At 38.1% G+C, this 25,736-nt stretch overlaps 1 protein-coding gene and 1 pseudogene across 1 annotated transcript in view; both read left to right on the top strand.

Moving 5' to 3' along the window:
- Positions 1-25,736, top strand: part of LOC125876257 (OVARIAN TUMOR DOMAIN-containing deubiquitinating enzyme 11-like) — a 752,025-nt gene that overhangs the window by 123,187 nt on the left and 603,102 nt on the right. The window lies entirely within an intron of this gene.
- On the top strand, positions 1,214-18,006 carry LOC125877288 (uncharacterized; annotated as a pseudogene).

The following is a 25,736-nucleotide window of genomic DNA, read 5'->3' as shown; positions in this document are numbered from 1 at the left end:
TGGTCTAGTAAGAATGTTTCTTAAGATCATCTTAAAGTGTTTGGGTGTAAAGCCTTTCTGTATGTTCCCAAGGATTTGAGGTCAAAGTTGAATGTTAAAACTAGGCAATGTATCTTTGTTGGTTATGGTCAAGATGAATTTGGCTATCGTTTCTTTGATCTAGTTGAAAAAAGACTTGTTTGAAGCCGTGATGTTGTATTCTTTGAAGACCAAACAATTGAAGATCTTGACAAAGCTGAGAAAGTTGATTCTCAGAGCAGTGAGAGCCTAGTTGATGTTGATCCAATTCCTTTGACTATTCCACCAGGTGAAAATCTTCAAAATGATGAAAATCAAGTTGATATTGAAGATGTGCATCATATTCAGAATGACTAGTATGTCGTAGATGCTCCATTGCAAGACGATAGTTGGTCAGCAACCAACTATTATTGATGCTCCCGAGAGTTCTCTCAGAAGATCTACTACAAAGAAAATATATTTATCTCGTTATTCTCCCAATGAGTATGTACTCTTGACTGACGGGGGAGAACCAGAGAGTCTTGATGGGGCCATGGAAAGTGAAGAAAAAGATGAAATGAAGTCTCTACATGATAATCATACATTTGATTTGGTTATGTTACCTAAAGATCGAAAAACTTTGAAAAATAAATGGGTTTTTCAGGTGAAACATGAAGATGGTAACCCAATTCCACGGTACAAGGCTAGATTAGTTGTGAAGGGCTTTAACTAGAAAAAAAATTGATTTTGATGAGATATTCTCTCCAGTTGTGAAGATGTCATCCATCCGTGTNAAAAGATGAAATGAAGTCTCTACATGATAATCATACATTTGATTTGGTTATGTTACCTAAAGATCGAAAAACTTTGAAAAATAAATGGGTTTTTCAGGTGAAACATGAAGATGGTAACCCAATTCCACGGTACAAGGCTAGATTAGTTGTGAAGGGCTTTAACTAGAAAAAAAATTGATTTTGATGAGATATTCTCTCCAGTTGTGAAGATGTCATCCATCCGTGTGGTTTTAGGATTGGCTGCAAGTCTGGACTTGGAGGTTGAACAGATAGATGTTAAAACTGTCTTTCTCCATGATGACTTGGATGAAGAAATTTATATGGAGTAGCCGGAGGGCTTTGAAGTCAAAGGAAAAGAGAATTATGTTTGCAAATTGAAGAAGAGCTTGTATGGTTTAAAACAAGCTCCCACGCAATGGTACATGAAGTTTGGTTCTTTTATGAGTCAGCAGGGCTTCAAGAAGACTTCTTCAGACCATTGTGTTTTTGTGCAAAAATTCTCTGATGATGACTTCATTATCGTTTTGCTTTATGTTGATGGCATGCTTGTTGTTGGTCAGAATACTTGCAGGATTAAAAAGTTGAAGCAAGAGTTGAATAAGTTTTTTGTTAGGAAAGACTTGGGACCAGCAAGACAGATTCTTGGCATACAGATTGTCCGTGATAGAGAGGCCAAGAAATTATGGTTGTCATAAGAGAAGTACATTCAGAAAGTACTTCGTAGATTTAGCATGGACAAAGCTAATGTCAGTACACCTTTAGCTATGCACTTCAAATTGAGCACTAGATATTGTCCTTCCAGTGATGGTGAGAAGGAAGATATGAAGAAAGTTCCTTATGCTTCAACTGTTGGTAGTTTGATGTATGCAATGGTGTGTACAAGACCAGATATTGCTCATGTTATTGGTATTGTTAGTTGTTTTCTTTTTAATCCGGGAAGAAAGCATTGGAATGCGGTAAAGTGGATTATGACATATCTTTGTGGCACTTCTAGTCTGAGTTTGTGCTTTGGTACATAGAATCTGTAATGACCCTTATGGTCATTCCTGTATTTTGGCTTCTGTGTATCGTTTAGAGCATTCCTGTAGCGACCCCAAGTCATTTATGACTTGCTGGGACTGACAGTTCGGTCACTTGGTCGTTCGTTTAGCTTTTGTGCGAGTTTTAGTGTTTTTGGAGCTTATGAACCTTGAGCGATTATTTTCGATCAAAAGTTCAATAAGATGACATCAGAATCCAATTCTGACGATTCCATCAGCTCCGAAAGGGTCATTTTATGCTAGTAGCATGGTCGGCATGACTCCCGAAGTTTTCAGTGTGAGTCGGTGCAATTAGGCGTTTTAACTTTAAGTTTAAGCCTAAGTGTGACTTTAGTCAACATTCTAAGTAAACACACTCGGATGAGAATTCCATCAGTGCGGTTAGCTTCGGAATGTCAAGTTTGGTTTAGATTGACCCTTCTTTTGTGTCCCGAGATTTTTGATATTTATCCGAGTCCTTTTGTGGTTTTTGACTTAAAATGACATTTGGGTGTGGGACCCACTTTTTGTCAAGATGATCTCGTATGGAAATTTTAACTGCGCCGTTGAGTCTGGAATATCGAATTTGGTATGGTTGCATATCTCGTTTGCGTGCACTGGGTTTCGAACGAGTTCGAAGCACCCCATCAAAGTTTTTATGTTTTGGAAAAAAAACTGCAGAAATATCTGCTATAAATGCGGCTATATCAGCCAATTTTTCCAAACTTAAATCCCTCATCTCTCTCTCTCATCTCTCAAGCGATTTAGGTGATTTGAAGTGCGGGAGCTTCGTATTCAAGGTGGCTTCGCTGTAGAGTGTTCGGCTGCGCCATTGAGTCCGAAATATCGAATTTGGTATGATTGCATATCTCGTTTGCGTGCACGGTGTTCCGAACGCGTTCAAAGTACCCCGTCGGAGTTTTTATGTTTTGGAAAAAAATTGCAGAAATATCTGCTCTAAATACAGATATATCAACCAACTTTTCCAAACTTAAAACCCTCATCTCTCAACCGATTTAGGTGATTCGAAGTGCAGGAGCTTCGTATTCTCGGTGGGTTCGCTGTAGAGTGTTCGGAAGTTATTGAGTGCACGTAGTTCAAGGTAATTTCGTGATTAACCTAACTATTGTACCCTTTTTCGAGCCTTTATTTTTTGCATTCTTGTTTTGGTCATATATCACTCATTTTAGCTTAGTTTTAGGTGATTTGAAGTCCCACATGTTAGGAATTATCGTGGCTACCTAGTAGAGTGTTGAAGGAGTGCTGGAAACTTTTCGATTCTCATTAATTCTGAGTTTAGACTGCTGATGTTTTCTTTTAAGTTGATTAAAGTGTGGTTTTCTTGCTTGTTGGTTTTTGCAGTATTTTGAGCCTTGAATTGTGTTCCATTTTGGAACACAAGTTTGGAGTGCTTTTTAGGGTCTCTTGACGGAGTCAATTTCAGACAGTTCGATGCGGTCCCACGATTTTCATTGTGACTCCAAAATTGACCCGTCTTCGTTTGTTGTTATTTTGGTGTCTAAACGACCGTACTAACGTTGTGATCCTACATTAGATGGAGCGACATCGTTCAAGGGTCGTTCGGGAAGGACAAGCTCCGGTAAAGTGATTTGGAGCGCGCGCGGTCAACCTTAAGGTAGGCTACGATGTCCTTTCTTTTAGATTGTGCTTAATTGTGTAAAAACATGTCGATTAGAGTGAATTGGGGGTGGGTACCAGTTTGCTACCTTACTTTGATTAGATACCTCATATTAGGATCGATTGGTCATATTCGAGTGTAATATTATGTTAACAGATTTAGTAGAGTTGCATGTTTATGTGCTAAATGTTATTGTATGTTTGTATGCTATGTGTTGCATGCCTTGTTCATCCTTAACCGTAAGCATGATGTCCTTAATCTAGGCTAGGCTAGCATTGCCTTAGACTTATGACCCATGTGGGCTGGATTGCTTTGACTTTCTACCGACGTCATTCGAATGACTTAGCTCCTTGTAGACTGGAGTAGCAGACTTGAGTCTGATAGTTTGGGCCTTAGATTAGGCGTTGTCTCTGCTTGTTGTACTTATGTATCTTCTCCCTCTCATTTTGCAGTTCCGACGCATTCTCGAATGTTCGGTGCATCACTAGAGGTGCGAGATTGAGATAGTATAGACTTTGAGCCTTTTATGTGATTCTTAGAGTGGACGGTGATCTATGGTGGTTGTTGTTGAATTGGATCCTATTGGCGATACCATCACTCCCGGGGTCGTTCTTTCTAGCTGGGCTGGGAGCGTATCACTGCTGGGTAGACTTAGTGATATCGGCGATCACCCCGGGCCTCTCTTTCTAGCTAGGCTGGGAGTGTGCTGTTAGCTGGGTGTCCTCGAGTCGCTCTTTCTAGCTGGGCTGGGAGCTGACTGCATGGTAGGACCACTCGCGATATCTACCTCACTCACGGGTCCCTCTTTCTAGTTGGGCTGGGAGTGGACTGTTTTGTTGGGTGCCCCCTGGGGTCACTCTTTCTAGCTGGGCTGGGAGTGCACTGCTGGCTGGGTTGAGTCTAATGGATTATCTTAGTTACTTTGGGCTGGGAGCCCAATTTTCTTCTTTCTCAGTAGACTTAGCTTTTTGTGTACATGTCAGGCTTATGGGGGTCCGTTCAGGTTTTATTTGAACTTGCGCACGAGTATACCTTCTGGGCTTATGGGGGTCTAGTTAGGTTTAGTTTAGTTGTACTTAGTTTATTCCTGGTATGCTCGTGTGCTTTCTTTTTGTATCCGCTTTGACCTCTCTGTGTCAAGATTCTATCCTTTCATATTGTTTTATCCTTTTTGCTCAGTCGGCCTATGATGCCTACTGAGTACCTGTTGTGTTGGTACTCATGCTACGCTCTGCATCTATTTCGTGATACATGTCCCAGTACTTGTTGTCATCGGTGAGTAGCTCCAGCTTTCTTTTGCAATTGTGACTCAGAGACGAGGGCGAGCACTTGACATTTTGGGTTTGTTCTGCCTCCTTCTTTTGGTTTAGCTAGTCTTGTTACTTTTGAGACACGCTCTGTTGTGGTCCACTTTTGGGAGTTATACTCTTTATTAGATAACTTTGTACTAGTGCCTTCTAGGTTCTGGGAGGGATTTCTGTATATATTTATTTTGGTTTGCTTCCGTCTTGTTGTCTTTGTTTAGTTTATTGTTTCCGCTAGTTTCTACCCTTACACTCATTGCTTGATATTTTGGGTTTCGAGTTGGCTTACCTACTGGTAGGGTATAGTAGGTGCCATCATGATTCGAGAAATCGGGTCGTGACAAGTTGGTATCAGAGCCCCATGTTATCGGTCTCACTTGTGTGGAACTAACGTCTCGTAGAGTCCTGCGGATCGGTGCAGAGACGCCCGTAACTTATCTTCAGGAGGCTACAGGATGTCTTTAGGAAGATTTCCTCTTTTGTTTCACTTTCGTGCAGTGTATGTCTTATTGGTTCCTTGAAATCTCACTTGTTTCACTCTTTCGCAGGATGACTCGTTCGCGAGGTGGCACAATCGGGGGTGATGCATCCGGGCCTGCAGACAGAGCCCCAGCTTAGGGTAGATGCCAACCCCGAGGTCGAGAGAGGGCCGCAGCACCAACCCAAGAGAAAGAGAAGGATCCAGAGCCAGTAGCAGACCCTCCAACATCTCGTATACCAGATCAGCCGGTTGGGCCAGGGCTAGCCCAATCGCCAGCCGAACCAGTTCAGACTGTAGATCTCCAGGTCGCTATTGCTCAGCTCTTGGGTGTGCTTGGGGGTATGCAACAACCACCCGCCCTAGCTACATTAGCACCAGTACTGCAGGATCAGCCTATAGTGAGAGGCATCTCAGGTCCAAGTACCACCTGAGGGAGTACAACCCTTGGCAGCAGATAGACCTATTTCGCTCGAGGACTAGAAGATGCTTGGTGTGTTTCTCAGGTTGACACCACCGAGGTTTTCTGGGGCTGTGGGTGAGGATGCCCACGAGTTTCTTACTAATTGTCATGAGAGGCTTCACACTTTGGGTCTAGTGGATTCTAGATGATAACAACATGGATAGCATGGATCGCGTAAAAGCATTAGAGGAGCTTGATGGACACAAAATCAAGAAGTACAATGTGTGGAAGGTCCATCTAAGTGAAGAGAAAGAAGAAAGAGGCCATTTGTGCAAATGGTCATCTCATAATTTCAAGAATTCACAAAAGAAGACAACCAAACAAAGGCCTTTACCTTATTAAGGGTAAAATTGTCAAAGAAGTGTCTTCTTTACTTTATTTTCAAGAATTCACAAAAGAAGTCAACCAAACAAGGCCCTTGCCTCATTAAGGGTAAAATTGTCAAAGAAGTGTCTTCTTTATTTTATTAGTATAAATAGTAGTCTCTTTTATTTTGGAAGATTTAGACTATATGAATTTTGAAGGTGAAATGAACAAACTCTTTCAAGAGTGTAGTTTAAAGGTGGAATCCCTTTAGGATAGCCTAACTTAGTGTAGCTTAATCTAGATTAGTGATGAGTGGATTCTCATTGTTGATTTAGGACTTCTTTAACCTTGATTTCACTTGAGATTGCTCATTTGTGGTTTTCAATTTGAGTTGTTTCTTTTCGAATTCAAGTTTCTCTTCTTCCTTGGTTGATTGTTTATTCAATTGCCTTTCTTTCTTCTCTTCTCATCTCTTATTTCTCATCTATCTTACTTTTGTGTTGTTTCATTCCACATTTGATTTCAATTGGTTTCATCCTCAATTGGAACCCTTATCATTTGGTATCAGAGCCTAGGTTTAGATTTGTTCTTACAAATCTAGTCTTGGTTTAAAATAAAAAAAAAGAGTCCAAAAAAATCGTCTAAAAAAAATCTAATTTTTTTTTAATTTTGATTTGTTGTTTTTGACACTAGATCCTTGTTCCCTAGTGTTTTTTTGAGTCTAGGTTTCATTTTTGTTCAATTTGGAGTTGTAGAAGTGAAGTTACCATTGAAGGGTTTCAAGCTTTTCAAACTTTTCAAATTTTGAAAGTGGTCTTTTGATTGAGGCGAAATTGGAGATTAATAATTAGTGGGCTTTGTTCTCTTAGTTGAAGGGAAGAAAATCCTAAATTTTGAGTCAATTTCGAGTTGATTTGAGTGTATTGGGCTTTAGTGTGTGTTCTTGGTGTTCTACGTGTTCTTGGTGTCTTCAAGTTGTTCTTGAAGAAGAAGAAAGGAAAAAGTACATTTGATCCAACTTTTCAAGTCAAAGTTGGTCAAATGTGTTTTTTTGGGGTCCATTAGTGGAATTTTGAAGAAAATAAAAAGAAAGAAAATTCACAAAAAAAAAAAAATTAATTAATTTTTTTAATCCACGTGGACTGCCACGTCAGCAATCAGCAGCAGCCACTTCAGCGCCAGCTCAGTGCCACAACAACAGCTCACTGCCAGGCCATCCCAGACGCGCCACGTGGCACGTGTGGCTCAGATTCAGAGAGGAAAATGTGCAGGTTTTTTGCGTAAGACCCCAAAAATATTCGAAGTATGGAAGTTTTTTGGACCTAGAAACTTTTTTAAGTGTCCAAACTTCGTGATTCTTTTTTCTACCATTTTTCCCTTCAATTCCTCAACTATTTAACAATTAGTTGTTAACTAGTTTTAATCATCAAATCATCCAATCAAAGCCTTACAAGTGATGGACTTCTTTGAGGCATCATTTTTTTTCTAAATGTCCAAATTCACTTCTTCTTCTTCTAAACTCATTTTTCTTCTAATTTTCAACTATTTAACAATTAATTAACATATTTGATTACTTGTTAACTAGTTTTAATCATCAAATCATTTCTTTGATCCTTCAAATTAAGTAACAAGAAGTAATTCTTCTACTTTTGTTACTTGGTTTATTTTGAGTCCGAATCTTTTGGTGCTTCTTTATTCTATTTTTCTCATCTTAATTTGTTGATAACCTTCTTGATTCAAGTCCATTAATTTTTTTTTGGGTCGTCCTTCTTTCAAGAGTCACAAGAATCCACTCCACCACAAAGAATTAGTGATCTTGTGATTTGATTAGGCAAAGGTAGTTCTCTATCAACTTTGGGAAGACACTTTAGGATGGTGAGTGTGAGATCAAATAAAAGAGGTGTGAGGAATTTTGCCACTAACCTTGTTTGCTAAGTTTTGTAGGTACCCAAGGTGATTACAAGGAAGAATGTCATCCGTAACTTTCGAATATTGTGGAGATGATATTGGTGAATACGCTTGTAGCAATATGAGCTATGAGCATGGTGAAAATGAGTTTTGTGAGGGCTATGATGTTCCTTACGAGCTTGGTAATGAGGCTCTTGTTTATGATGGTGATTCTTATAAGGGATATGATGGTCCATGGGATCATGAACAACATAATGGTGAGAACTACTACTTCGGAGATGATTTTGAGATGAATGGAACTTATGACTCTTGTAATGATGTTGAAGGGATGGAAGAACCTTATGGTGAATATCATTGTGGAGATGAAGGTTCTCATGCTATGCACCATGGTTATGATGGTGATGTGAGGTACAATTCTTTCTCTCATAGGTCTTATGAATCCTTTATGCATAACATAGATAGAAATGGAGGTTGTGAGGTTGAATTTATTACCTCGTCTTGTGCTACTTCCTATCCTAAGAAAGAAGGCATAGATGTTTGGGTGGGACCATTTCAAAGTCACCGTGTGGACCATAGAAGAAGTACATTCCCTACTTCTCAAAATATGCTAACTTATTCTTCTCATCCTAGTTCCAATGTTTCTTGTTCTCCGTATAGTGATGAGGTTGAAGGTAGAGGGGGAGGAACACTAAGCCATGAAGTAGTAGAGTTAAGAGAATCTTTTACAACGTTGAGGGAAAATTTTGATGATTTCTTGTAGATGTTTGAAAAGATTACGTCTATGGTACAAAAGAGGCAAGTTATTCATCATGAAGATACGCCTAAGGAGTTACCCTTGGAAGAAAAACAAGATACTCCTTGTAAGGTTGGCACTAAGGAGTTGCACATGGAAGTCAAAACACCCACTCCTTCTGCACCAAAATGGAAGTTGAACTTGAAGGGATCTTCTAACCCTTTAAAAGGAATCCTTGGCACTTGCCCTAACTCCCATCAAATTGAGAGACAAAAGATTGAGAGGAGTATGGATGTGAAAAGTGACAACTCTAGAGTGGAAAAATGAGAGGTTGGGTGGAGTGTTGTGAGAGGGTTGTCACATTTTTCTCCTAACTCATGTAATTTTACTTTCTCTAGTTGTTTGAAAATTTGTGCAGGTATCCTTGGAAGCAAGCCTAGTGAGGCACCTCAAAATGTGAAGAATTCTTGAAAGCTTCCAAAATGAGAAAATGTGCTCTATTGTTGATAGCCAAGGTGACGACACTTCTTCCTATGAGCTACAAGGTAACAATGCTAACGCCTACACTTCCTTGAACTTGGAACATCATTGTGTGGCTAGTAGCCCATTGAGTATAAATAATAGTTTGTCTTTATGTGAGCATAGTGAGTCTTTACCTTGTGATGTTCTTGATAACACTTTCTTGTGTGATGATAATATCCTTGTTGTGAGTGATCAAGCACTAGTTGATCCTTTTGATGACCGAATTGACTCTTCTAGTAAGGTCAATTTGTGTCCACCTAGTGTTGGCACTTGTAGCTTGAATGAGGGTACATTGTCCTGCGATGAAAGTGATGCTACACTAGTTGATCATATTGATGACCAAGTTGATTTTTCTGGAAAGATCAATTTGTGTCCACCTAGTGTTGGCATTAATGATTTGAATGAATCCTTATACCATAGCACCATTTCTTGTTTTTCTCATGTGAATCTTGAGGTAGAATGTTTGTTAAAGGATAATCTCTTGTTTGAGGATGACATGACTCTTGAGAGTGTGCATAGTGAAATGCCTTATAATGTTGGAAGTGTAGCCACTCTCAGCGGCTATCAATTGTTTAAAAATCCACTATGGTGTGATGACACACTCTCCAAAGATGGAAATCTCTTTTGTGAATATGATAGTACATTTATTGAAGAGGGTAGTGTTAAGATGAAAGGGGACGCTTATGTGTTAAATGTTACTTCATCCTTGTGTGTTCCAATTCTTCATATGAATTGTGTTTCTTTAGTATATAAAGTGGAGGGCAAACTTGGGAACAACTTGATTGAAGTTCATTTATGTGACACCTTTCTCTACTACTTGTTTGCATATGATGATGTTAGCACTTTTGAGTGGAGTACTATGATATTGGAAGATAAGGGTGCCAACCGAGTTAATAAAGGTGTGTTTGATCCATGTTCATGGATTTCCTTTCCATTTGACCCCGGTAATGAGTTGAATTGTGGCATTTGTTTAGTGATGCTTGGTCAAGATGACAAGAACAATTTGGAGGGATTTGTTGGCGCCTTTCCCTATGATGGAGAGTTCTTCTTGAGGGTTTACAATTTACTTGAGGGGCCTACGTTGTGCATGGGGAAGGGTAGTTTTCTAACCCCCTTTCTTTACTATCTCTTTGCGTATGATCTTGTTGATTGTGCATCTTATGGGGATAAGAGTTATTTGTCAAGAGAGGGGGAAGTTTATCTTAAATTCGTCATATTATCTTTGTGTGTTCCATCTTATGATGTAATGAGTGCTAAGATCCTTAAACCTAGTTTTAATCTTGCATATATGAACACCTTAGATTATCCTTATGTGCATGACACATTTCTCTACTATCTCTTTGCATATGATAAGTCTCATATTTGTCTTAAATGGGCATTGCATTTCGGTCGAGGTATCATTGAGGTCTATACTTGTTTGTATGACCCCATTGTGTGGACCTATTATCATTTTGACCCCGGTGAGCGTTTGAGCTTGTAGTAATGTTATAATTTGGGTGGTATTATCCTTTTGATGTGAGGAATAACCAATTTCCTTGTTCTCCAACTGCGGGCTTAATAGTCCTGATAATAGAGGATACTTGGTTGCTCCTTGAGATTGTGTCTCCTTGGTGTAATGCTTTTTGTGCTAACCATTATACTAACCCTCTTGCTATGAGGATATATTTGTTGTTTGTCCTTTTCATGGTTTTGCAAGGTTTAGATTCGAGGACGAATCCTTTTCAAGAAGGGGAGGATGATAACAACATGGATAACATGGATCGCGTAAAAGCATTAGAGGGGCTTGATGGACACAAAATCAAGAAGTACAATGTGTGGAAGGTCCATCTAAGTGAAGAGAAAGAAGAAAGAGGCCATTTGTGCAAATGGTCATTTCATAATTTCAAGAATTCACAAAAGAAGACAACCAAACAAGGCCCTTACCTCATTAAGGGTAAAATTGTCAAAGAAGTGTCTTCTTTACTTTATTTTCAAGAATTCACAAAAGAAGTCAACCAAACAAGGCCCTTGCCTCATTAAGGGTAAAATTATCAAAGAAGTGTCTTCTTTATTTTATTAGTATAAATAGTAGTCTCTTTTATTTTGGAAGATTTAGACTATATGGATTTTGAATATGAAATGAACAAACTCTTTCAAGAGTGTAATTTAAAGGTGGAATCCATTTAGGATAGTCTAGCTTAGTGTAGCTTAATCTAGATTAGTGATGAGTGGATTCTCATTGTTGATTTAGGACTTCTTTAACCTTGATTTCACTTGAGATTGCTCATTTGTGGTTTTCAATTTGAGTTGTTTCTTTTTGAATTCAAGTTTCTCTTCTTCCTTGGTTGATTGTTTATTCAATTGCCTTTCTTTCTTCTCTTCTCATCTCTTATTTATCATCTATCTTACTTTTGTGTTGTTTCATTCCACATTTAATTTCAATTGGTTTCATCCCCAATTGGAACCCTTATCACTAGAGGGGCCGACTTAATTGCTTACTAGCTAGATGGCCCAGCCAGGCAGTGGTGGCGCACATTCATTCAGACCAGACCAGTTAGATCTCCACCGGTATCATGGGATGAGTTTTCTGAGGCCTTTTTGGCCAAGTTTATCCCTCGTAGCGTCAGAGACCGCCTCAGGGATCAATTCTGAAGGTTGGAGCAGGGCTCCATGTCGGTGGCAGAGTACGAGACTAGGTTCCACGAGCTCTCCTGTCATGCCGAGATGATATTACATACAGAGGAGAAGAGAGTTATGTGCTTTGTTCGTGGGTTGAGATTGCATCTTCGGCTTGAGACCAGTCATTAGTTTCTGCGGGTCGATCTTTTTTAGACGTAGTTGACCATGCTAGTACTATGAAGCATCTTCGTCGCGAGGCCCAAGGGGGCAGCGAGAAGAGGGCTAGGCATGAGGGCAACTACAGTGACTCCCGCCCTAGGTCTGGGGATTATCATGACAGGACTGGGCGACAGTTTCGACATGGTCAGTCTAGCAGACCTACACATGTCTCTCTTCAGGCATCAGATAATGGTCGGAGCGAGGCCAGTTCAAGTCAGGGCCGTGAGGTGTTTCAGTCAGGTTGTTCAGGCCATGATGGTCGTTCTTCTGGGAGTCACCCTCGACAGGGTTGCTATGAGTGTGGTGAGATTGGTCATTGGGCCAGGGATTGCCCTCAGCATAGTCGAATTGTTTTTGCTCCTCAGGCAGCTCCCCCAGCTTTACCAGCACCTCCAGCTAGAGGCCGTGGTCAGGGTCAGGATCGTAGAGGTGGTCATCAGGGTATATGGGGTGGTCCCTGAGGAGGCAGGTCGGGTGGTAGGTTTGATGGTCAGGGCAGAGGCAGACATAGTCATTTCTATGCAGCTCCAGTGAGGGCGGAGACTGAGGTATCAGACGATGTGATCACAGGTACGATTTTTTTATGCCAGCAGCCTGACTTGGCTTTATTTGATCCGGGCTCTACTTTTTTGTATGTTTTTGTTTATTATGCCTCTCGCTTGAGTATGATGTCTGAGCTTCTAGTAGCGCCGTTGCATGTGTCGACTCCCGTGGGTGAGTCTTTAGTAGTGGATTAGGTATTTCGATCTTGCTTAGTTACTATCCAGGGGCATAACACCCGGGCTGACCGTATATTGCTTGACATGGTTGATTTCGATGTGATTCTAGGCATGGACTGGTTATCCCCTTATCGCGCTATTTTATATTGCTTCTCTAAGACCGTTACCTTAGCCATTCTTGATATTCCTCTGGTGGTATGGTAGGGATCTCGTGGTAGCACACCAGTTGGGGTTATCTCTTTTATTCGGGCTAGGAGGCTAGTGGCTAGCGAATGCTTATCATATTTAGCCTATGTGCGTGATGTGAGTAGGGAGATCCCTCCAGTTGATTCAGTTCCTGTTGTTCGTGACTTCTTAGATGTGTTTCCTACCGACTTACCTGGCCTACCCTAGAGCATGATATTGATTTTTCGATTGAGCTTGAGCCGGGTACTCGGCCTATTTCTATTCCGCCATATCGGATGTCTCCTGCAGAGCTCAGGAAGTTCAGTGTTCAGCCTCAGGATCTCTTGGGTAAGGGATTTATCAGACCTACTGTATCACCTTGGGGCGTTCCTGTTCTTTTTGTTAAGAAGAAGGGCGGTACGATGCGTATGTGTATCGACTATAGGCAGTTGAATAAGGTGGCAATAAAAGGATCGATATCCTCTGCCTAGGCTCTTAAAATGACCTATTTGACCAGCTACATGGAGCTTCAGTGTTCTCTAAGATTGATTTGAGGTCCGGTTACCACCAGTTGAGGATTAGGGCAGCGAACATCCCTAAGACTGCATTTAGGACCCGTTATGGCCATTATGAGTTCTTGGTGATGTCATTTGGGTTGACTAATGCCCCTGCTGCCTTTATGAACTTGATGACGCGTGTGTTCAGGCCTTATCTTGGTTCCTTCGTCATAGTCTTCATTGATGACATTTTGATATACTTGCGGAGTAGAGGTGATCATGAGCAGCATTTGAGAGTTGAGCTCCAGACTTTGAGAGGTCAGCGACTTTATGCCAAGTTCTCAAAATGCCAGTTTTGGTTAGATTCTATTGCATTCTTGGGGCACGTCGTATCCAAGGAGGGTATTATGGTAGATCCGGTAAAGATTGAGGCTATTCGTGATTGGGCTAGGCCCACCTCAGTTACTGAGATTCGGAGCTTCATCGAAATAGTAGGCTACTACAGACGATTTGTGGAGGGTTTCTTTACCTTGGCAGCACCTCTGACCCGATTGACTCGTGTTAATGTTCCCTTTATTTGGTCAGAGGAGTGTGGGGATAGCTTTTTGAGGCTCAAGAAGTTATTGGCCACCGCTCCTATATTGACTCTTCCAGTTGAGGGCGAGGGCTTCACGGTTTATTGTGACGCATCCAGCGTTGGTTTGGGTTGTGTGTAGATGCAGCAGGGCCGAGTTATTGCTTATGCGTCGAGGCAACTTAAGGTCCATGAGCGCAACTACCCCACTCATGACTTGGAGTTGGCGGCGGTAGTTTTCGCACTTAAGATTTGGAGGCACTACTTGTATGGAGTTCGATGTGAGATCTATACCGATCATAGGAGCCTTCAGTACATCATGAGCCAGAGGAACTTTAATTTGAGGCAGTGTCGCTGGATTGAGCTCATGAAGGACTACGACCTCTCTATTCTCTATCATTCAAGCAAGGCGAATGTGGTAGCAGACGCCTTGAGCTGGAAGGCGGTGAGTATAGGGAGTCTAGCCTTCTTATATATTGAGGAGTGACCCTTGGCTTTGGACATTCAGTTCTTAGCTAATAGCATGGTTCAGTTGGATATTTCAGATTCTAGACGCGTCTTGGCCTATATGGGAGTTCAGTCTTCTTTGCTTGATAGGATCCATGGTTGTCAGTTTGAGGATGAGGCCTTGGTGGTCCTTAGAGATCGAGTATTAGCGGGTGATGGTGGTCAGGCTTCCTTAGATCCTGATAGAGTGTTGAGATTCGCTGGCCGCATCTGTGTTTCGAGAGTTGGAGATTTGATACAGTTGATACTTTCTGAGGGTCATGAGTCTAGATACTCTATCCATCCGGGAACAACGAATATGTATCGTGATTTGAGGCAGCATTACTGGTGGAGTGGCATGAAGAGAGATATTACTGACTTTGTTTCCCGTTGCTTGTGCTGCCAGCAGGTAAAGGCCGAGCATTTGAGTCCTAGTGGTGAGGTTATTGTTGATCGATTTACCAAGTTAGCACATTTCCTTCATGTTCATTCTTCATTTAGCGCAGAGAGGTTGGCTCGTATCTACTTTCGGGAGGTGGTTCGACTTCATGGGGTGCCAGTTTCTATTATATCACGTCTAGCTTTTGAAGGACCTTTCAGGATGAGTTGGGCACTCGGGTTGACCTTAGCACAGTTTTTCACCCGCAGACTGATGGTCAGTCGGAGCGTACTATTCAGGTCCTGGAGGACATGCTGCGGGCTTGTGTTTTGGAGTTTGGTGGTCATTGGGACCAGTTCTTGCCTTTGGCGGAGTTTGTGTATAACAACAACTAACATTGTAGCATTTAAAAGGCGCCGTTCGAGGCATTATATGGTAGGCGTTGTCGCTCTTCGGTGGGTTGGTTTAAATCTATTGAGCCTAGGATGCGGGGTACGGATTTGATTCAGGAGGCTATTGACCAGGTGAGAGTGATTCAGGATAGACTCAGGACGGCTCAGAGTAGGCACCAGAGTTATGCGGATCGGACGTCGGCCTTTGAGATTATCTGTTGGTGATCGGGTATTCCTCCGTGTGTCGCCTATGAAGGGCGTGATGAAGTTTGGGAGGCGGGGCAAGCTTAGCCCCAGGTACATTGGGCCTTTTGAGATACTCCGAACAGTTAGGGAGGTTGCTTATGTGTTGGCCCTACCTTCAGTATTTTCAGCCATCCACCCTGTTTTCCATGTCTCGATGTTGCGGCGGTATGTTCCTAATAAATCTCATGTGCTCCAGTATGATACAGTCGAGTTGGAAGACCGTTTGACATTTGTAGATGAGCTAGTTGCCATTCTAGCCAGGGATGTGAGGAGATTGCGTACGAGAGCCATTCCTATTGTTAAGGTCCATTGGAGACATCGTCCAGTCGAGGAGGTTACCTGGGAGACCGAGCAGGAGATACGAGAGCATTTTCCCGGCTTGTTTGAGCCTTCAAGTACTTCTTGACCATTACTTTCGCGGACGAAAGTCCTTTTTAGTAATGGATATTGTAATGACCCTTCTGGTCATTTCTGTGTTTTGCCTTCTGTGTGTAGTTTAGAGCTTTTCTGTATCGACCCCAAGTCATTTATGACTTGCTGACACTGACAGTTCGGTCACCTGGTCGTTCGTTTGGCTTTTGTGCGAGTTTTAGTGCTTTTGGAGCTTATGAACCTTGAACGATCATTTTCGATCAAAAGTACAAGAAGATAACATCAGAATCCAATTCTGACGATTCAATCAGCTCTGGAAGGGTCATTTTAGGCTAGTAGCATGGTCGGCATGACTCCCGAGGTTTTCAGTGTGAGTCGGTGCGATTAGGCATTTTAACTTTAAGTTTAAACCTAAGTTTGACTTTAGTCAACATTCTGAGTAAACGCGCTCGAATGAGAATTTCGTTAGTGCGGTTAGCTCCGGAATGTCGAGTTTGGTCTAGATTGACCCTTCTTTTGTGTCCCGAGGTTTTTGATATTTTTCTGAGCCCTTTTGTAGTTTTTGACTTAAAATGACATTTGGGTGTGGGACTCACTTTTTGTCAAGATGACCTCGTATGGAAATTTCGACTGCGCCATTGAGTCCGAAATATAAATTTGTTATGGTTGCATATCTCGTTTGTGTCACGGTGTTTCGAACACGTTCAAAGCACCCCGTCGGAGTTTTTATGTTTTGGAAAAAAATTTGCAGAAATATCTGCTATAAATACAGATACATCAACCAACTTTTCCAAGCTTAAAGCCCTCATCTCTCTCTCATCTCTCAACCGATTTAGGTGATTCGAAGTGCGGGAGCTTCGTATTCTCGGTGGCTTCATTGTAGAGTGTTCGGAAGTTATTGGGTGCGCGTAGTTAGAGGTAATTTCCTAATTAACCTAACTATTGTACCCTTTTTCGAGCCTTTATTTTTGGCATTCTTGTTTTGGTCATATCTCACTCATTTTAGCTCGATTTTGGGTGATTTGAAGTCCCACATGTTGGGAATTATCTTGGCTACCTCGTAGAGTGTTGAAGGAGTGCTGGGAACTTTTTTATTCTCATTAATTCCAAGTTTAGACTGTTGATGTTTTCTTTTAAGTTGATTAAAGTGTGGTTTTCTTGCTTGTTGGTTTTTGCTGTATTTTGAGCCTTGAACACAAGTTTGGGGTGCTGTTTAGGGTCTCTTGACGAAGTCAATTTTAGACAATTCGGTGCGTGTCCCACGATTTCCGTTGTGACTCCAAAATTGACCCATCTCCGTTTGTTGTGATTTTGGTGTCTAAACGACCGTAATAACGTTGTGATCCTATATTTGATAGAGTGACAACATTCAAGGGTGGTTCGGGAAGGACAAACTCCGATAAAGTGATTTAGAGCGCGCGCGGTCAACCTTAGGTAGACTACGACTTCCTTTCTTTTAGATTGAGTTTAATTGTGCAAAAGCATGTCGATTAGAGTGAATTGGGGGTGGGTACCCGTTTCCTACCTAACTTTGATTACATACCTCATATTAGGATCGATTGGCCATATTCTAGTGTAGTATCATGTTTATCGGTTTAGTAGAGTTGCATGTTTATGTGCTAAATGTTATTGTATGCTTGTATGTTATATGTTGCATGCCTTGTTCATCCTTAACCGTAAGCATAATGTCCTTAGTCTAGGTTAGGCTAGCATTGCCTTAGACTTATGACCCGTGTGGGCTGGATAGCCTTGACTTTCTGTCGACGTCATTCGGATGACTTAACTCCTTGTAGACCGGAGTAGCAGACTTGAGTCTGATAGTTTGAGCCTTAGATTAGGCGTCATCACTGCTTGTTGTACTTATGTATCTTCTCTCTCTCATTCTGCAGTTCCGACGCATTATCGAATGTCCGGTGCATCACTAGAAGCGCAAGATTGAGATAGTATAGGCTTGGAGCCTTTTAAGTGATTCTTAGAGTGGACGGTGATCCACGGTGGTTGTTGTTGGATTGGATCTTATTGGAGATAGCATCACCCCTGGGGTCGTGCTTTCTAGCTGGGCTAGGACTGTATCGCTGGCTGGGTAGACTCGGTGATATCGACGATCACCCCCGAGCCTCTCTTTCTAGCTGGGCTAGGAGTGTGCTGTTGGCTGGATGTCCCCGGGTCACTCATTTTAGCTGGGCTGGGAGCTGACTGCATGGTAGGACGACTCGCGATATCTACCTCACTCACGGGTCCCTCTTTCTAGCTGGGCTGGGAGTGGATTGTTTTGTTGGGTGCCCCCTGGGGTCACTCTTTCTAGCTGGGATGGGAGTGCACTACTGGCTGGGTGGAGTCTGGTGGATTATCTTAGTTACTTTGGGCTGGAAGCCCGATTTTCTTCTTTCTCAGTAGACTTAGCTTTTCTGTGTACCTATTGGGCTTATGGGGGTCCGTTCAGGTTTTATTTGAACTTGTGCACGAGTATACCTTCTGGGCTTATGGGGGTCCAGTTAGGTTTAGTTTAGTTGTACTTAGTTTATTTATGGTATGCTCGTGTGCTTTCTTTTCGTATTCGTTTTGACCTCTCTGTGTCTAGATTCTATCCTTTCATATTATTTTTAGCCTTTTTGCTCAGTCGGCCTATGAGGCCTACTGAGTACCTATTGTGTTGGTACTCATGCTACGCTCTGCATCTATTTCGTGATGTAGATCCCAGTACCAGTTATCAGCGGTGAGTAGTTCCAACCTTCTTTTGCAGTTGTGATTCGGAGACGAGGGCGAGCACATGGCGTTTTGGGTTTGTTTTGCCTCCTTCTTTTAGTTTAGCTAGTCTTGTTGCTTTTGAGACACGTTCTGTTGTGGTCCACTTTTGGGACTTGTACTCTTTATTAAATAGCTCTATATTAGTGACTTCCAGGTTTTGGGAGGGATTTCTATATATATTTATTTTGATTTGCCTCCGCCTTGTTGTCCTTGTTTAATTTATTGTTTCCGCTAGTTTTTACCCTTACACTCATTGCTTGATGTTTTGGGTTTTGGGTTGGCTTACCACTGGTAGGGTATAGTAGGTGCCATCATGATTCGAGAAATCGGGTCGTGACAAAATCCTATTCTTTGTGATTATACTGATTCAGACATGATCGGTGATGTTGATACTCGTAAGTCTATTTCAAGCTACTTGATTACTTTTGCAGGGGGAGCTGAGTGTTGGCAATCTAGGTTGCAAAAATGTGTTGCTTTATCTACTACAGAGGTTGAGCTTATTGCAGTTGTTGAAGCTTGCAAAGAATTGATCTGGATTAAGAGATTATTTAAGGAACTTGGTTGTGCTCAAGAGAGGTATGCGCTTTATTGCGACAGTGAAAGTGCTATTCATCTTGACAAGAATTCTACATTTCATGGTCGGTCTACACACATTTATGTGAGGTATCATTGGATTCGAGATGTGTTGGATTCTAAGTTACTTGAACTTGAGAAAATCCATACCAATAATAATGGTTCCGACATGATGACTAAAGCTTTGTCAAGAGGGAAGTTTGAAGAATGTTGCATTATCGCCGGGATGGCAATTTCCTCCACATAGTCGGTAGGGGGAGAATTGTTGGGTTAATTTGGGCTTTTTTCCCTTCCTATTTCCCTTCCTATGTGGATAAATAAAGGGAAAATTGTATGAAATAACAAACTAGTAATTCAAATTAAATGTTATAGCCATAGTTTATTTTAATTGTAATTCGCAACAAACATCCCTTTTTTTTGCCATCTGATTTGGTATACAATTAACCATTTTTCGGTATACAATTAGTCATTTTATACATTTCGGTATAAAATGTATAAAATGCGTTTGTGTTTGTATAAAGCGAGAGAAAAGTGTATATAAAATACAAATACATATATTTTCATCCTATACACTTATAATTATACAAATACAGATCTTATTATACAAATTACAATGTATAAATGAATTTATACAAAACTGAACAATCTGTATAAAATTGGATGTTTGTAGCGAATTATACAAATCAAAAGCTCATAGCAAACATAAAATTTTCTATGGAGCGCAATTATGCAAACTAGAGCTATAACATACATATATGATTTTTATGTTTGCTATATGTGAAAGTTGCTCATATATAAAAGTCCAAGGTTTTGGGTCTTCCTTCCTTTCTTTGTGGATAAATTTAGCCGAAATTTGGCTAGCCCACTTTTGCCCATAAGCCTAATATTATGGTGCATATGTGAGAAAGTGCATATTTTCGCACAAGCCCTAGCAAGCCAATTTCAAATCGCAATTTCCGCTTCGTTTCTTGTCCGATTGAGCTGATTTTTGGATAGATTGTTCTTTTCAACTTAATCTTTGATTGAGAACTAAGAGAGGGTGATTTGGAGTCCTGTAGCTCCAGACTTTAGCTTGTGAACAGTAGCTGCGATTTGGGTATTCTTAGCTCCTTTTTGTTTCTCTAGCTTTTGGTGCTATCTTGTAGTTGTGTTGTTCATTACTTGGAACTTTGTTGGTGACCATTTTGGAGAACACTTTTGGCTTTGTGGTTTTTACTCTTCACACCAAAGAGGTTTTCCACGTTAAACTTTCTCGTGTGTTGATTTATTTTTCTTGCTTGGTTGATTTGTTTGCTGCCCAAACAGTTTTATTCTTGCATTATTTTATCTTCTCTTGGTTCAAATAGAAGGAAAAGTTTTGACTTGAATTTTCTTCCGCTATTGTCCTATCGTGCACATTTATTTTGTTCTTGCCTTTTCCAACAGTTTAATTTTATAATTTAGTGTCAAGATATAGTACGGGGTAACACAATTAAGTAACTAAACATTTATAATTAGTTCAGAAGTCTTCCTTCGTTTGTTTTGAAAATAAGGAGGAAATTATTGGCCAAATAATCTATCAAGTTTTAAAGGCTAACCAATTAATCTTTCGCAGCTAGCTCGAATACCTTTTGATTGATAAGTTTGCACAAGCTAATATATTTGAAAAAATCAATGGTATTTCTCTTTTGTTTTCTTCTTCTCTTTTGATTGATAAATTTACACGGAACATTTTCATAATGACTGATAATATAAACTTATGGATATTCTTAATAATTTTTAGAACTTGTGATTATAAAATATATATTTTTTAAACACTCAAATACTTCTTTCAAAATCTATGACCAAATGCATGGTGAAACTTCACCCAAAAAAACTTGTGTGGTGCATAATAACCAAATAAGATACTTCAAATAATTTTTTTAAAAAAAAAGGTACATTGAAGGGAAAAAATAACGAATGTATTTAATGAAGAATATTTAAATTCCTATTCACTCTCCCCATGAAGACAAACTACTATGATGTGACTTAGCTAGGTACTCTTTCTCATTACATTTGGAAAATTTTACTCACATTTTCCATTGTTGTCTTGTATCCACCCAATAATTTTGTTATTAATAATGAAACATTAAAGTTTTGACTTGATCAACTTGGCTCCATGCCTTTATTCATTAATATCCCTCCATTCATTGCAATTTGCAGGTGCGAAAAAAGGTTAATGTGTTTATCTAAAATTAATATTTTTGACGTGAAGTATAATTTTATAAATAATATAATAGATATGAAGTCATAATTTTAAAAATATATAATAAATTCAATAATAAAAACATCTAAGATCGAATTTATAAAATAAATGAAAATTCTGATTCGCCGCCACTTTGAGGCAATTTCTCATAAATGAGTCTACCCTATCTTATGGACTTGGAAGTGCTTGACGTTCAAATCGGGTCGATATTTTGCTTTCAATAATTTGTTCTACTTTTCATGAAATATAGTATCCACAAAAATGTAATCAAATAAAAATAATACAAGTGTAAAGTGAATGCTTCTTAAATTGACAATTAATATTGACTGAGATGAGGATGAGCATAAAATATGAACTGAATTTTTCCAATAAGACATGACCGCCTAGTAGGAATATTAATATAGCTGGCCCATCAAGTATGTTTGATCATGACTTTTTTTTTTCTTGGATTGTTTTTTAGTATTTGAAAATCAGTGTTTAGTCATGAAAATTTTCACATATAATTTAAAGTCGTATTTGAAATTTGAAAAAGACTAAAAAACCTTTTCTTTTTTTTCAGTTTCACTATATTTTTTCCTATATTTTTTATTTTTGTGAAAAACGATCATATTAATTTCATGTTTTTTATTAAAGAAAAAGTACATTTAAACAACCAAATACTAAAAATTATAACCAAATATAACTTTAACACAACTTTATATGTAACTCCAACTTAAGAAATTTTAATTAAAATAAATAAATATTTATAATAGTATGTACTAACTTATATCTGAGATCTACTTTATAAATATTATATTTAGAGCAGATTAGATTGTAAAAGGTATCAAGTGTTGAAAAGAGAAAATAGTTAGCCGTACAACTTAAATTGGGAACATATGTTCCAAGAATGAGGGAAGTAGACAAGTTTAAAAAGTAAGTAGTAAAATAGAATTTGTACTGTTTCTAAGATTTTATTTTAGTGGTGTTTTCATCCACCCAATAATAAAGCTATCTTTAATGATAAAAAGATTAAAGTGGCTCCCATATTTTACTTTCACTATTCACAAGGAAAAATAAATATTTATTCTCAATCATATATTGTAACATGATAATTTTGAACAACAAATTTCTACGAAAAGACCAACCATTTGTATATACATCTCAATCCAAGAAGAAGAAGAAGAATATATACCTCCAAGGCCTATTGAAGCTAGTCTCCGCTAGGGTAAGGGTAAGCCTTAATCCGCAAAAATTATGATCAATCCTAATTAGTATTTTTCAAAAAAAAAAAGTGACAGAAGATTAATATCATCTTTCATAACATTGATTTCTACTAGTTACTTTACTATTAGTTATATTTCTAATAATTATTTTTTACATAATCCTTATTCCTCCTTTTGATTTGCCAGTCCTCAAGACCTATGGTCTTCGTCGAGTGTACTATTACTATAAATATGTGTATAACACGTAGATTCTGGAGTTATTCAATCGTAGTTTCGTAAGTTGACAAAATTGAACTAGTGTGGTGCATGGTAATTTTTTTTTTGATATAATTATATATATTTAAAATTTACTGATCCAACTAATTAATTTAGATTTGTATGCACAAAATTTATAAGGAAAAAATGCTTCTCGATTAAATGTGAAGGTATCTATTGACACTATAATACATGATGATCAAATCATAAGACACTAGTGAATTGTGATAAATCAAATGGTACATTGAGGTGAAATAGAAAATGCAAATGGAGGATATTAATATTTCTCTTTACATAAGTTGTATTAGCCCCAGGCTGCGCCATACATTAGAGATCTAAAAAAATGGCAATAACATCTCATAATTTAGGTAGGCATTTGGATATGATATTTGAAGAAACATAGTATTTTAAATTAAGTTTTAAAAAATTGGAAATTAATATTATATTTGAATAGGCATTTAACTTTTAAAAATCAATTTTGCCTTGTTTAATTCAGTCATTTTAAAATTGGTTGATGTACAATTTAGATTGACACACGAGAAACTCTGTCTAAATATTTTGTAAAACTATTTTTTATTTGGTATGTTGTATATAGTCATACTATAACGAAAAAATTATGCAATGTACCAAATTATAAGGAAACAACAAAGAATTTAAATTTTAGTAATAATTAGATGGATTGAGTTATATCTCGATTTTTTTTCGCTCATTTCAATTCTATTTATTCAACCCAATAACTTTTAAACCATCAATAACTTATTTATTAACTTAACGTATTTTAACATATTCCAAATTTAAATTCATCGATCCGTCCATTCAACACCCTCATTGTCCCACTCTAGTGAGATTCTAGTCATGTTGACATCGTCCACTATTAACACTTCCAAGTTACGTAGTAGAAACTTTGTCATAAAGTCCTTGTGATATAGAAATGGAATATTAACTACAACCACTTGTCTAACTTGGACCATATTCTAAAGTCTTTCCAATTATAATGATGATGGATGACAAAAATTAAGGGTGTGAAAATAATTCTCAAAATTAATCGAATTAACTAATAAATTGAATTTAATCGAATCTAATTATAGTCATATAAAAAATTAGAATATAATTTTGTATTTTATGAAAAATGTCGAAAAATATTAAGTAGTACCAAATAAATATATTTATATTTATATTCAATACAATTGAGATGGAAACAATTACAAAATATATAAATCTATCATATCAGTAGGGGTGTACATGACCGGGTTGGTTCGAGTTTTTTAAATATCAAACCAAACCATTTGTGTCGGATTTTTAAATCTATAAACCAAACCAAACCAATAAAACTCGGATTTTTCAATCTCGGGTTTTTCGATTTTTTCGGGTTTTTCTGGTAAAGTATTCATACAAACATATAATTTACTTATACTTCAAATATTTCTTTAGTCCTACCAAAATACAACTATCTAAGGTGTTTCTTAAGAAAATAACACAAAATATGATATGAGTAATGACACTAAAATCTCCAACAAAATAATAATAATAATGAAATCACGTAAAACAAATATTGCAAATTTACAAGTCATAATGAAAATGATCATAATTTTAAAGTACTAAATCATGCTAAAATAAGTTTAATAAGTATTAGTTACATGACTAAATATTAAAGGAAATTAAATTAGATTATGTATTTGAATTGTCTAAACCAATGTAAAACCAAAGAACAAATATTCAATATTATTGTCATTCTTACTATTGAATTGATTTTCATTTTGCATTAGTATTAATTTGATTTTGATTTAAGATTTATTATAATGACCAACATCTGTGGGCTATATCTTTATTGAAGCATTTAGAATTCTAAGTTTCAAATTTGAAATAATATATTAAAAGATAAAAACTATGAAAAAGTATAAGAAATATTTAAAAATTATATTAAAGTATATATTTTTATATATAAAATAAAATTTTAAAATTATATATATAATGTCGGGTTGGGTTGGTCTCGGATTGGCTTTTTTTAGTTAAAACCAAACCAACCCAAATATAGTCGGGTTTTTTTTTTCAATACCAAACCAAGTCAAACCAACCACTAGTCGAGTTTTTTTTCTCAATTTATGATTTGGTTCGGTTTTTGGTTCGGTTTTGTACACCCCTACATATCACTATTGGGCCTCAGGTGTAACTTCTTTTGGTTAATTATAGTGTCACCAATATAACTATGCAGAAGCTTTAGTAAATTGCCAAAGAACATATGATGATAAAATGTTCGAAGTTTATAAGCTTTAGTTTGAATTTAGTAGCCTAATTTAGAGTGGCCATTTAACTTATACAGCTTTTGTAAAAAAAATCATGAGCTTATCCATTTTGAAAACAATTCAGACGTATATGATTGAATTTGAAAATTTACGTTTGATTTGCATGTAAAATTTGCTTAAATCTTAATCATTTGTATCTGAACTTGTTTTGTCAATTTTTGTTGTTATTGTTGTGGTTGTGATTATTTTTCAAATATCAACAATCAACAATTCTACGCTCAAATAAGCTCAAATTTTAAACATAAATTTCATGAATCATTATGAACAAATGTCAATCATTGATTTGTTAAAACAACAATAAATCTAACAAATTCAGTTAACACCCTTTCAGTTTTTTCATTTATGTTTGTGCTCAATCATATATGATTGAAACTCATATTAAAATTGGCTAAAATATCAGTCATGTGTAGATTTTTTGCCCCCAAAAATACTGTTTTTCTTCTTCAAATTTCAAAACTCAAATATACTTCGAGTAAGCTCAATTTTGAAACATATGTTTCATGTATCGTAAAAAAAATTCAATCAATCAATTAGTCAAAACAACAATAAATTTAACAAATCCATTTAGTACCCTTTAAACTTTTCTATGTATGTCTGTGCTCAATTATACATGATTGAAAC

The sequence above is a fragment of the Solanum stenotomum genome, chromosome 9 (assembly GCF_019186545.1).
Source record: "Solanum stenotomum isolate F172 chromosome 9, ASM1918654v1, whole genome shotgun sequence".
Classification (NCBI taxonomy): Eukaryota; Viridiplantae; Streptophyta; class Magnoliopsida; order Solanales; family Solanaceae; genus Solanum; species Solanum stenotomum.
Note: the sequence above shows the minus strand (reverse complement) of the source record. Positions and strands in the feature narration are given on the sequence as shown.